Source organism: Danio rerio, chromosome 15, assembly GCF_052040795.2.
Source record: "Danio rerio strain M-AB ecotype USA chromosome 15, GRCz13ab, whole genome shotgun sequence".
NCBI lineage: Eukaryota > Metazoa > Chordata > Actinopteri > Cypriniformes > Danionidae > Danio > Danio rerio.
Window position 1 is genome coordinate 35,691,939 of NC_141035.1, and position 11,205 is coordinate 35,703,143.

At 35.7% G+C, this 11,205-nt stretch overlaps 1 long non-coding RNA gene across 2 annotated transcripts in view; it reads right to left on the reverse strand.

Annotated features, from left to right (window-relative positions):
- Window positions 1-2,617: 2,617 nt before the first annotated feature.
- LOC147840666 (uncharacterized) overlaps window positions 2,618-11,205 on the reverse strand; it is a 29,124-nt gene continuing 20,536 nt past the window's right edge. For both annotated transcript variants that reach the window (XR_015509678.1, XR_015509679.1), the window contains one exon: window positions 2,618-3,510. This is a non-coding gene — a long non-coding RNA (uncharacterized LOC147840666). The remainder of the gene's footprint in view (window positions 3,511-11,205) is intronic.

The window sequence follows — 11,205 nt, forward strand, 5'->3', positions numbered from 1 at the left end:
ATGATTGTGTGACAGTGAATGCTGAAATGATGCTTGCAGAAAATTCAGCTGTGCAATCACTGAAATAAATTAGAGTAAAAACATATATTATTATTACATTATAGCCTTGGTACATCCAAGCCTTGGTCAAAACATCTTAGTGAACTTTTGAACAAATGTACTTTGAAATGCTCAGATGGGTGTAAGACTAATCCTGTACATCTCTCTTCTGTATTTATAGGTGACCTGCCTTCAGGACTTCTTTGGAGAAGATGATATATTTATTGCCTGCGGCCCAGAGAAGTTCCGCTATCAGGATGACTTCCTGCTGGATGAGAGTGGTAAGATATTAGATAAAGATAATCTCCTCATCTAGCCTACTGAAACTTCCAGCTTCAGTTTATTCATTCATTTTCTTTTCAGCTTAGTCCCTTTATTAATCCGTGGTCACCACAACGGAATGAACCGCCAACTTATTCAGCACATTTTTACGCAGCGGATGCCCTTCCAGCCGCAACCCATCTCTGGGAAAACAGCTTCAGTTGTTATTTCATAAATAAGTTGCATTTTAATGTTTTTTGTGCTTTACTAAATTAAACATTTACATGAAACATCTTTTTTTGTATTATATGTTATTGCAGTTTTTAAAAAAACATTTTGTGTCTGTCCTTACGTTCTGGTCAACTCTGTTAGATTGATTGTAAACAGGCATAACTTTCTGTACACACTGATAAAAAAGCACCAAGTGATGTCACTTCCTCTAGCAGGAAACTCTGGAAGGCATTAAGGCATGTCATTTGTTCTTCCTTTTTTTATTTGTAAATGTGTAATGTAATGGTATTAATCTACATTAATTCATTACATTACATATTTCAGTAATTTATTACATTAGATAATGTAATTCATTTATTCATTTTTCTTCGGCTTAGTCCCTTTATTCATCATTGGTCGCCACAGTGGAATGAACCGCCAACTTATCCAGCATAGGTTTCACACAGCAGATGCCCTTCCAGCTTAAACCTAGTACTTGGAAGCATGGATACACACTCATCCACACTCATATGGCCAATTTAGTGTATTAACTTCACTTAAAGTAAAACGTATGTCTTTGGACTGTGAGGGAAACCCGAGCACCTGGGAGAAACCCACGCCAACACGAGGAGTACATGCAAACTCATACAGAAATGCCAACTTGCCCTGCCGGGACTCGAACCACGACCTTCTTGCTGTGAGGCGACAGTGGGAACCACTGAGCCACCATGCCACCCCTACATAATGTAGTGTAAAATGTCATTTAATTAATTTGTAAATGTTTAGGGCGCACCAATAGTAGATAAATAATTCATCAATTCTGTTATTTCAGTGAATTTACAGACAATCCATGTTTTATCTGGTTTGAGGTTAGCTTCTTGAGCTAAAACACAAAATGGTGCAAAATGTCAACTCTGTTAGTGTTTATCACATGTAAGCAATTTGTTAGGGATGTGACGAAATCGCTACGAGATCTCGCAAGACTAAATCGCGACAGGATTTCTCATCGAGGTGAAAAGTTGTCTCGTGAGTTTTGTTGTTATCATACAGCGTGAGGGGGGATTTAGCAGGATTGGACTACTGTAGAATTGCACATCACCTGACAGGCTGGCCTCGGAGTTGCGCATCACTCGTTTAAGGGTGAGTTGGACGTAACAGTTTTTTTTTCACTGGAGTTTAAGGTTTGCTGCGTTCAAAAGCAGAGGCTGCAGCCACACACATTAACCATGGCTCGTATAGATCCACAAGGAATCTGCGTGCGCAGAAATCTGCAGATTTCCACAGATTTTAAGCCCATCATTGAATCTGTTCATTTACTTGTGTAAATGTGTGTAAAACTTTATTTATTCAGTTTTTAAAATTAATTTCGGTAATAATAATGACTAATATGAAAATGTTCATATGATTTATTTACAATACTGTGTGTAAGTAATATTTTCTGTCTTTTATCAGAGATATTATATGAGAAACTTGCCTTGTTTACCAAACAAAGTGGATCTATTTGGATTTACATTGTAAATATTAAATAAAAGTTTAAAAGGTATTATTTTTTTATTTCAAATGTTAAGTTTTTAGTTACGTTACTCCCAACATAATTCCTCATAAATCTGCAGATTTTTAACAAAATTTCGCGCAGAAATAGCAAAAACTGTGTGACCCTACTCATACGATAGAGTAGCACTTTAGATTGTGTTATTTTACAGTAATAATAGTTTACCGTAAATTACACACAATGCTTGATGGAAAATGCATACAGTATACTGCCCAATAGAGAATGTGTGGCAGTTTTTGGAAGAGCAAAATGCCACAATGAAAACCCCGTACTCTTGACCATGTTTGCGGGAAGAATGGGACAAAATGACACCTGAAATACTTCATCACATAGTGTCTTCAGTCTCTAAATGTCTCTTAAGTGTTATGAAAAGAAATGGCAACATTATAAAGTGGTACATGCTTTACTGTTCCAACTTCTTTGAAATGTGTTGCAAGAACCAAAATTGGAATACTTTCATTGTTTATTTTGAAAAAACAAACAAACAAACAATTAAAATTATGAGGAACACATTCGATAATGTTTGTTGTCTGCAATGAAAAACAAGTGAAAGTAAATTTAGAAATCACTACTTTCTTTTATTATTTGCCTTTTCCATACAGTCCCAACTTTCTGATTTGGGGTTGTACATACAGTACACACACATAATAACATAGCACACACATAAGTAAAACAAATGTTTATTTTGGATGCGATCAATCATTGCTCAGCATTAGTCACCATTAATGTAATTAAGCTGTTTTGACATCAACACGTTTTGCAATGCACAATTACTGAATATGTTTAACATTAGACAATATGCTCTTCTGTTATTGCTTTAATTAGCATTTGTTTCCATCTGTCAGCATCCCTGTTGTCATTTGCATACATTTAAAAACTTCACAGAATGTGTTTTCTATTTTTAAAAATGCTGTAAACAAAACAACAATTATGCTCAAATCAATTTGTATTGTACAACAATTTACTGACATTTGTACTTATTATTATGGCATGACTTAATTACTATTGAGTCTTAATATAAAAACACAACAACAGCTGAATTGCCGTTGACATTTAGACTGCAGAAACATGGACCAGACTATGAGCTATTTTAAACTATATTGATAGACGTATTGACTGCATGTTTCAGCCTGTCAGGCCTCCTCTGATCAGACCTTCAGGATAGCATGTTTGGGTCAGACTGAGGCTGTGGTAGATTAATCGATGGTGACATCAGGTCATCCACACAGCTGAGGCACTCTTAAGTTGTTTTACAGAGACTGGAGAAAGTATTACGGATGAAAACAGACTGAGTTGTGTTTCACTTTTGCTGTATTTTTCAGAGTGCAGAGTGGTGAAATCGCAGTCCTACGGCCGTATCTCTTCAATGCAGGGCCGCAGTTCTCCTCGCAGTGGTGGACCATCAAGAAGGAGCAAATCCCCTGGTTCCAGCAGCTCAGGTATGAGTCCTTAGAGCAGACTGATGGTTATGTTTTTAAACATTTTGAGCTTTCTTTACTGTGTAATGTTATTTTTTGTGTGTGAAAATATCTGCAGTTATGAAGTCCACTCCAAAGGCAGTTCTTCTCTATATCAATAAGCACTTTTCTTGATTTCTTGAATGGCTTATATTAAACAGTAGTTTTTTTTGTTATGAACATATCATGAAATCCGCAACACAATCTCACGGCAATTTGTAACTTTTTCATTTAGTGGCTAATTCGTATGAATTTTTACGATCTAATTCATACAATTTAGTACGATTTAGTACGACAGTTGGGGTTAGGGGTGGGGTTTGGTGCCACGCCTCCTTTTTAAAATCGTACCATTTCGTACAACTGAACTATACTTATGTTTTCTCGTGAGATCAGGCTGGAAATCCGGCATTTGGTTTGAGGTTAGCATCTTGAGCTAAAGCACAAAATGGGGGTAAATGTTAACTCTGTTACTGTCAAATATCAGTAAAACAATAAGTAAATGGGAAAGATTGACCACCAATCAAATGGGATTTGTATATTAGCAATATACTCTATATTCGATATCATTGGTTAAAGTGGAGGTCGAGACCACAATGAGAGGGGCAGGGCTGGACTGGGGCAAAAAATCGGCCTTGGCATTTTTGGCCAGAGCGGCCCACTACATTCAATCAAAATGCTTCCTAGCTGTGCATGTCCAATATGTTTATCAACTCCTTTTTTATAAAACACAAAAGTCATATATATTAAATAAATACAGACATAAATCTCAATTTAATTTATGTATACTGTCCATAAAGATTTTTGTTAAGTTCTAAAAAATACACTATCATTCATTTATTTCCCTTCGCCTTAGTCCCTTATTTATCAGGGGTTGCCACAGCGGAATGAACTGCCAACTATTCCAGCATGTTTGATGCAGCAGATGCCCTTCCAGCCACAACCCTGTATCGGAAATCACCCATACACACTCATTCCCACACACACACTCATCCTAAATTAAACAATAAACATAACAAAAACTGCCTGCTGATGCGGCCCAAAAAGTGCGTCGGCCCAGCGGGAAAAGGCCCGGTCTGCCAGATGGCCAGTCTGCCCCTGGAGAGGGGTCGCTTGACAGAGGTGGGAGTAACTCACATATGTATAATATATATATATAAGTCACAAGCAAGTCTCGAGTCACAACCTTCAAGCAAGGCAAGTAAATTTTTTGTCAGACTCAAGTCAAGTCACTGCTTATCTCAAGTCAAGTCGTAGCTTGGTCTAGCAAGTCACTTTCAAGTCAATCAAATTTTTCTCAATTTTTTTTTTTTTTTTTACGTTTGCAATTTCTTTAGCAATTTATATTTACATATATATATCTTTTGGTTTTGTATGTAATGCATAATGTATAACAAACGGTTATTTATTTAAAAAAAAAAAGTTATTTTGAGTAATTTAATTCAAGTCTCAAGTCATGACAATCAAGTCCAAAATAAATCAGTTCTGTGATTCCTGTCCAATCAAATCGCACAAAGAATTTAAATCGCATCATACTGAACAACCCTAAGACATGGGCACTTTACAAATTCAGCAAACCATTTGGACTCATTAAAAATGTCCAAGAAGATGTTCAAAATCTTTACATGCAATGACCCAGAGACTTTTTATAGACTGCGTGTCACTGATGAGAAAATGAAGGATGTTGACTGTATGATGACTGAAATCACTAAATGGAACGAATGAAGAATGGAAGAAGGGCCGAGTGAAGGAAGGACCGAACAAGGAATGGAAGGAAGGACCGAACGAAAAAAGGACTGAACTAAAGAACAAAGGACCAAATGAATAATGGAAGGATTCAAGAAAGGACTGAACAAACTGAGAAAGGATAGAACGAAAAAAGAATGAATGAATGAATAAATGAATGAATGAAAGAAGGACAGAAAAAACAAAAGTATGAACGAATGTATGAATGAGCAAACGAATGAAGGGAGGAACGAAGGAACAAATGAATGAAGAAAGGAATGAACAAACGAATGAATGAAGAAAAAACAGAACAAACAAACAATAGAAGGAAGGTTGGACAGAACGAACGAATATAGGAAGATCACTAAATACGTTACAGAATGTTACGTTTACACATCCCTGCACAAACTGCCTGTAAAAGCATCAACATTTTACAGTGTAATACTCACTACTCACTACTCTTGAGTACTTTTTAATGTTTACAACAGATACTTTTAATCCCACATTTTTTGACAAGTAATAGTACTTTTACTTGAGTATGATATTTCAGTACTCTTTCCACCACTGTTATTCTTAATCTATAGAAGATTCAAATAGTTACATAAAAAACAACATGCAAATAAAAAGCCCTCAACCTTTCGATATTTAAAAAAAAAAAAATCTGTGCCTCAGAATATATTGTATGTAACGGTATAAAGGCATAGTCCACTCAAATATGAACATTCTGCCATCATTTACTCATCCTCTACTTGTTCCAGTGCTGTTTGAGTTTCTTTCTTCTGTTAAACACAAATGGAGATATACTGAAAAATGCACTCAAAAAAACACCATTGATTTTCATAGTATTTTTTATTGCTATATAGACATGACCACTTATCTTCTTTTGTGACATGACCACATATCTTCTTTTGTGTTGAGTAGGAGGAAAAAAATCATTAAATATTAGAACCACTTGAGTGCGAGAGTGCAAATGATGAGGAAATGTTCATTTTAAAAGAACTTAAGATACGATATATAAGGATTTATTGTTCTCTAATTTTAAATACTCCACTTTATATCATATCTTGTAACTATGGCATAATAGGATTTCTTTAATTGTCCCATCATGGGTATAAATGTATGTGATTCCTGTAGAAGTAAATTGTAGGTTAGGTGTAGTAGGCTGACACTTGTGTTTGCAGAAGTGACTCACTGAATCTAAACCGGGAGCTTGTTAGTTGATTCACTGCAGTCTCAATATTCCAGGTTGTAAATCGCAAATAAGGATGAGCACTAGTTTATAGCTTTAATTACCTCCAAATCACTCAAAAGATGACTCGAGGAGTAACATTAGGCAATTTAATCAGCTGACACTTGTCATGTTCTCACAGCCTCTCCGTCTCTAATGAGCTCCTGCATCAATTAACATTTTCATTTAATGGGCTGCTTTAATGTTCAAGTCAGTGGCTTGGCTTTGGGTTGATGTAAGGCTGATTGGCTGATTTGCTGGAGCTTTTCAGGACGTTTTTGGTAATGGAAAACTTCAGTGAATAATTAAAATGTAATTAAACATCCTTCTGGAGGTTTGGATTACTGGGCCAGTGAACTCTCCCCGCACACCACTGATTTCATCTGCTCCCATCAAGCAGAATACAAAATCACAGTGGATTTCTCCAATAGAAAAACAAGTCAGTTTTAGTTTCTTTCTGTTTTTAGTTCTCTCATTCATTTGATTCATTGCTGTTTTTTTTTTACTTTCATTCTGTCCCATTTTATTCTGTTTATGCTACGGTGTCATTTTTTATATTCTATCTTCTGTTTTATTTTATTTACTCTGTTTTGTTTTATCTTGTGCTTTACTCTACTAAATTCCATTTTATTCCCATTATGTTATGTCGATGTGCTCCACTACTTCATTCTGTTCTTTTTTATTCCATTTTATTCTCTTCTATGTTATGTATTTTGTTCTGTTTTCATACGCTCCCTTCTTTTATTGCCATTGTTATGCCAGAGATGTCCAAACTAGGGCCAGCGGGCCTTTTATTTTGCCCACCATCCCACACAAGAATGATGGGGTTGGGGCGAATGCCTTTAACAGTAATTTCTAACTTAACTTAACTTTGTTTGTTTTATACCTGAATTAAAAAAAAAAGCAAACTGAGAATATATGTTTTAATTTCAAGAGGTCACACTCAGCTGATGATTGATTATCAAGCTTGTTTGGCATGCTGTCTCGAGAGAGAACCCTGAGCTCATAAGATCCTTGAGCCCGTGGCTCCCTCCCAATTGCGAGGCATGTTTGAGCTCAGGTAGATCTCGAGAACTCCTCTGCTGTAGTAGCTAATGAACAGATAGTGATTGCTCTTAAGAGATGACTACTTACTAGGATCATGTCCATGGTGCTGATTTAGATTAGTCAATTATCTTAAGTTGCATGTTTTTGGACAGTGTGAAGAAACCGGGGAACCCGGGGGGAAACCCACGTGAGCACGGGGAATATGTGTAAACTCCGCACAGAAATGTCAGCTGGCTTGGTAAGGACTAGAACCAGTGATGTTATTACTGTGAGTTAGGGGTGAAAGGGGTGATTCTTCAAAACAAAGATGGCTGTTATATGGAACTTGGGGTATTTACTAGTGATGGGTCATTCATGAATGATTCGTTCATTTTGAACAAATCTTCAATATGACTCTGGAACTACGAGTGCTCTCATGCTCTCATCCGCGCATGAGCACATTTGTGCAGGTGGTAACGGTCTTTTGAGTCGTTCAATTCGTAAAATTTTTAGAATATTTTGCCAAATTGAACCAGCTGAACGAAATGACTAGAAAAAAGATTTGTTCATCTTGATGAACGAGACTCAGATTCGAGTCAATAAAATGATCCGAACGTTTTTACAGTGGCTTAGGAATCGTCTGATCGGTGAATCATAAATTAAATAATGCGGGGACGGCTGCAACAATCATAGGCATGTGATCCTCTCAAAATTGGCTTATAAATAAACTGCACTAAATGCTGTAAATGAATCTGATCTTTAAAAAATATAAACACTGTCATTCAATGGAGAAAGGACAATGCAGAAGACATTGAAGAGCAAATCAAGGCAAAAAAACAGCTGCAGCTTGACTAGCGTAACTCCATTCTGTTATAAATGGGATTGTTTCATTATAAAAATTTTAAATATGTACTGTATTAGTTAATATAAAGCAATGCTTTCTAGTTACTTTAAAATATTAAATAAATTAGGAAATCACCAATGGCAACTTTAATGTAAATAGTTTGGCCCACCATCCTTAATCAAGTTTTTGGCCCTTCATAAGAAAAAGTTTGGGCACCCCTGGTTTATGCCGTTCTATTCTTTTTTACTCTCCATTCTTTCATGTTATCTTTTGTTCTATTACATTATGCAATCTTTTGTTGCATTTTGCTTTATTATTCATGTCTGAATTCTGACATCAGTGTTTTTGTGTACATGTAGTTCTTGGGCAGCCTATTTTTTGATGCATTTGCTTACTCATTTGTCCACTAGTCTGTGTCTCCTCAAATCTTCTTGTATTGTATGTATCTAGCCCTAACTGAAAGCTGTCATGAACATCCGATTGATTGAGGTTTCATTATTTGTCCTGGAATAGACCATGAATCATCACTTCCTTGTGCCTGATGTTCCAGACGAACACCAGGTATATTTATCCGCTGAGGCTTTTGCAAGCTGTATAGAAACAACAACAAAAACAGAACAATTATTGTGCATCAGTTCAAGCTCGTTCCTCAGATTTTGTATTCCGCCCTGGTACAAAATGAGTCCTCAGATCCGGTTCGCTGCACGTGCTGTTTTGTAATGAGCCCATACTGAGAATCAACCTCATTATTTGCAATGGTTGCCACAGAAATAGGTGAGCATAAACTGGCTGATTGGGCCAAATTGTTTATGAGGCATACCATTAATGCTGTTTTGGGAGAACAGGTCTATTTGCCTTTACCAGAAAGGTGAAAGTGAGATTGATATGTATAAAGGGAGGAAATCTGACATGCAGTCTGGACAAACAAATCTAATGTAATTGTTTTTATCAATTGATTCAATTGATTCAAAGAGCACTTGGCTTTGGTATAATGAAACAAAGTTAGTAAACAATAAAGAGGTGTTCATCGTGGTTTTGTAACATGTGTATGGTGCATTTTATAATGTTAAGGTTATTAAAGGGAAGGCTTCTTTGATGAAAGTTTAATAAACCTAATGCTTTGAATTCATGCTTTTTGCAAGTGTAGTTGAATTTGTTTTGATGGTATGGGATGTGAACTGGCCTTTATGTGAACATGAATGCATCATATAAAATCTGTTGTTATATTGCATATTCTCTAACCAGCCATTTTATTAGGACTCGGATTTACCTTTAGAACTCAATGGCTTAGCTTCCACAAGATGTACAGTTGAAGTCCCCTGAATTATAAGCCCCCCTGTTTATTTTTTACCCCAATTTCTGTTTAACAGAGAGCAGGTTTTTTTCAACACATTTCTAAACATAATAGTTTTAATAACTCATCTATAATAACTAAATTTTATCTTTGCCAGGATGACAGTACTGATATTTGAATATATATTTTTCAAGACACTTCTATACAGCTTGAAATGACATTTAAAGGCTTTACTAGGTCAATTAGGTTAACTAGGCAAGTCAGGGTAATTAGGCAACTTATTGTATAATGATGGTTTGTAGACTATCAAATATATATATATATATATATATATATATATATATATATATATATATATATATATATATATATATATATATATATATATAGCTTAAAGGGGCTAATAATATTGACCTTAAAAGGGCTTCTACTGTATATAATAAAAACTGCTTTTATTCATGCCGAAATAAAACAAATAAGACTTTCTCCAGAAAAAAAATATTATCAGACATGCTGTGAAAATTACCTTGCTCTGTTAAACATCATTTGGAAAATATTTAAAATATAAAAAAATTCAAAGAGGGGCTAATAATTCTGACTTTAATTGTATATTGAATATTTTGCTTCATATCGACATATTAGAACTTATTTTATTCTGTTCGTTCATTTGAAGCCATTTTTTAACAGTGTTAATCAAAATACAGTTTTAGAGTTTTTAGCAAAAATAGATTGACTGGTTAGCACTGTTGCCTTACAGCAAGAAGGTTGCTGGTTCGAGTCCGGGCCAGGAGACATTCTGTGTGGATTTTGCATGTTCTCCCTGTGTTGGCAAGGGTTTCCTCCTGGTGCTCCGGTTTTCCCCCACAGTCTAAAGACATGCACTTTATGTGAATTGGATGAAGTAAATTAGCCGTAGTGAGTGTATGTGTGTGAATATGAGAGTGTATGTTTTGCAGTACTGGGTTGTTGCTGGAAGGGCATCCGCTGTGTAAAATATATGCTGGAATAGTTGGTGGTTCATTCCATTGTGGTCACCCCTGATAAATAAGGGACTAAGCCGAAGATAAAAAAAAGAAGAAAGTAAGAAAATTGTAAAACTTCAATATAATCTGTCTCCAGTATGCATTTTCTCGCCATGAAAATGGCCAAAGCAGCTGGCACGGCGATAAACACAAACAAACACATATTTTTATATTGACACTCAATAATTCAACTTGAGCTGAAAATTCGCTTGAGGTAAAAAAAAACTTTGCAATTTTTTGTTTCGGATCATTGGTTCGGAGATCATATTAGCAAGGTCATGTGATTTCAGAAAATGTGGCTTTGATACACCATTAGGGGAGAGCGAGGCACAAAGTAACACTTTTTAGTTTTGGTCAAATAATGAACAAAGTAATGGGGTTAGACAAACTATATATATATTTTTTTTTTACCAGCAACACACAAGCCTCTTCTACAAATGAGCATTGAAATTATGATCACCGGACCTATTGACCTTCTGTGCAGTATTGCCAAAAGTGCCAGGAAGAAAAATGTTACGATTTACTCCACCTGCGGAGCAAGTTGTAATAG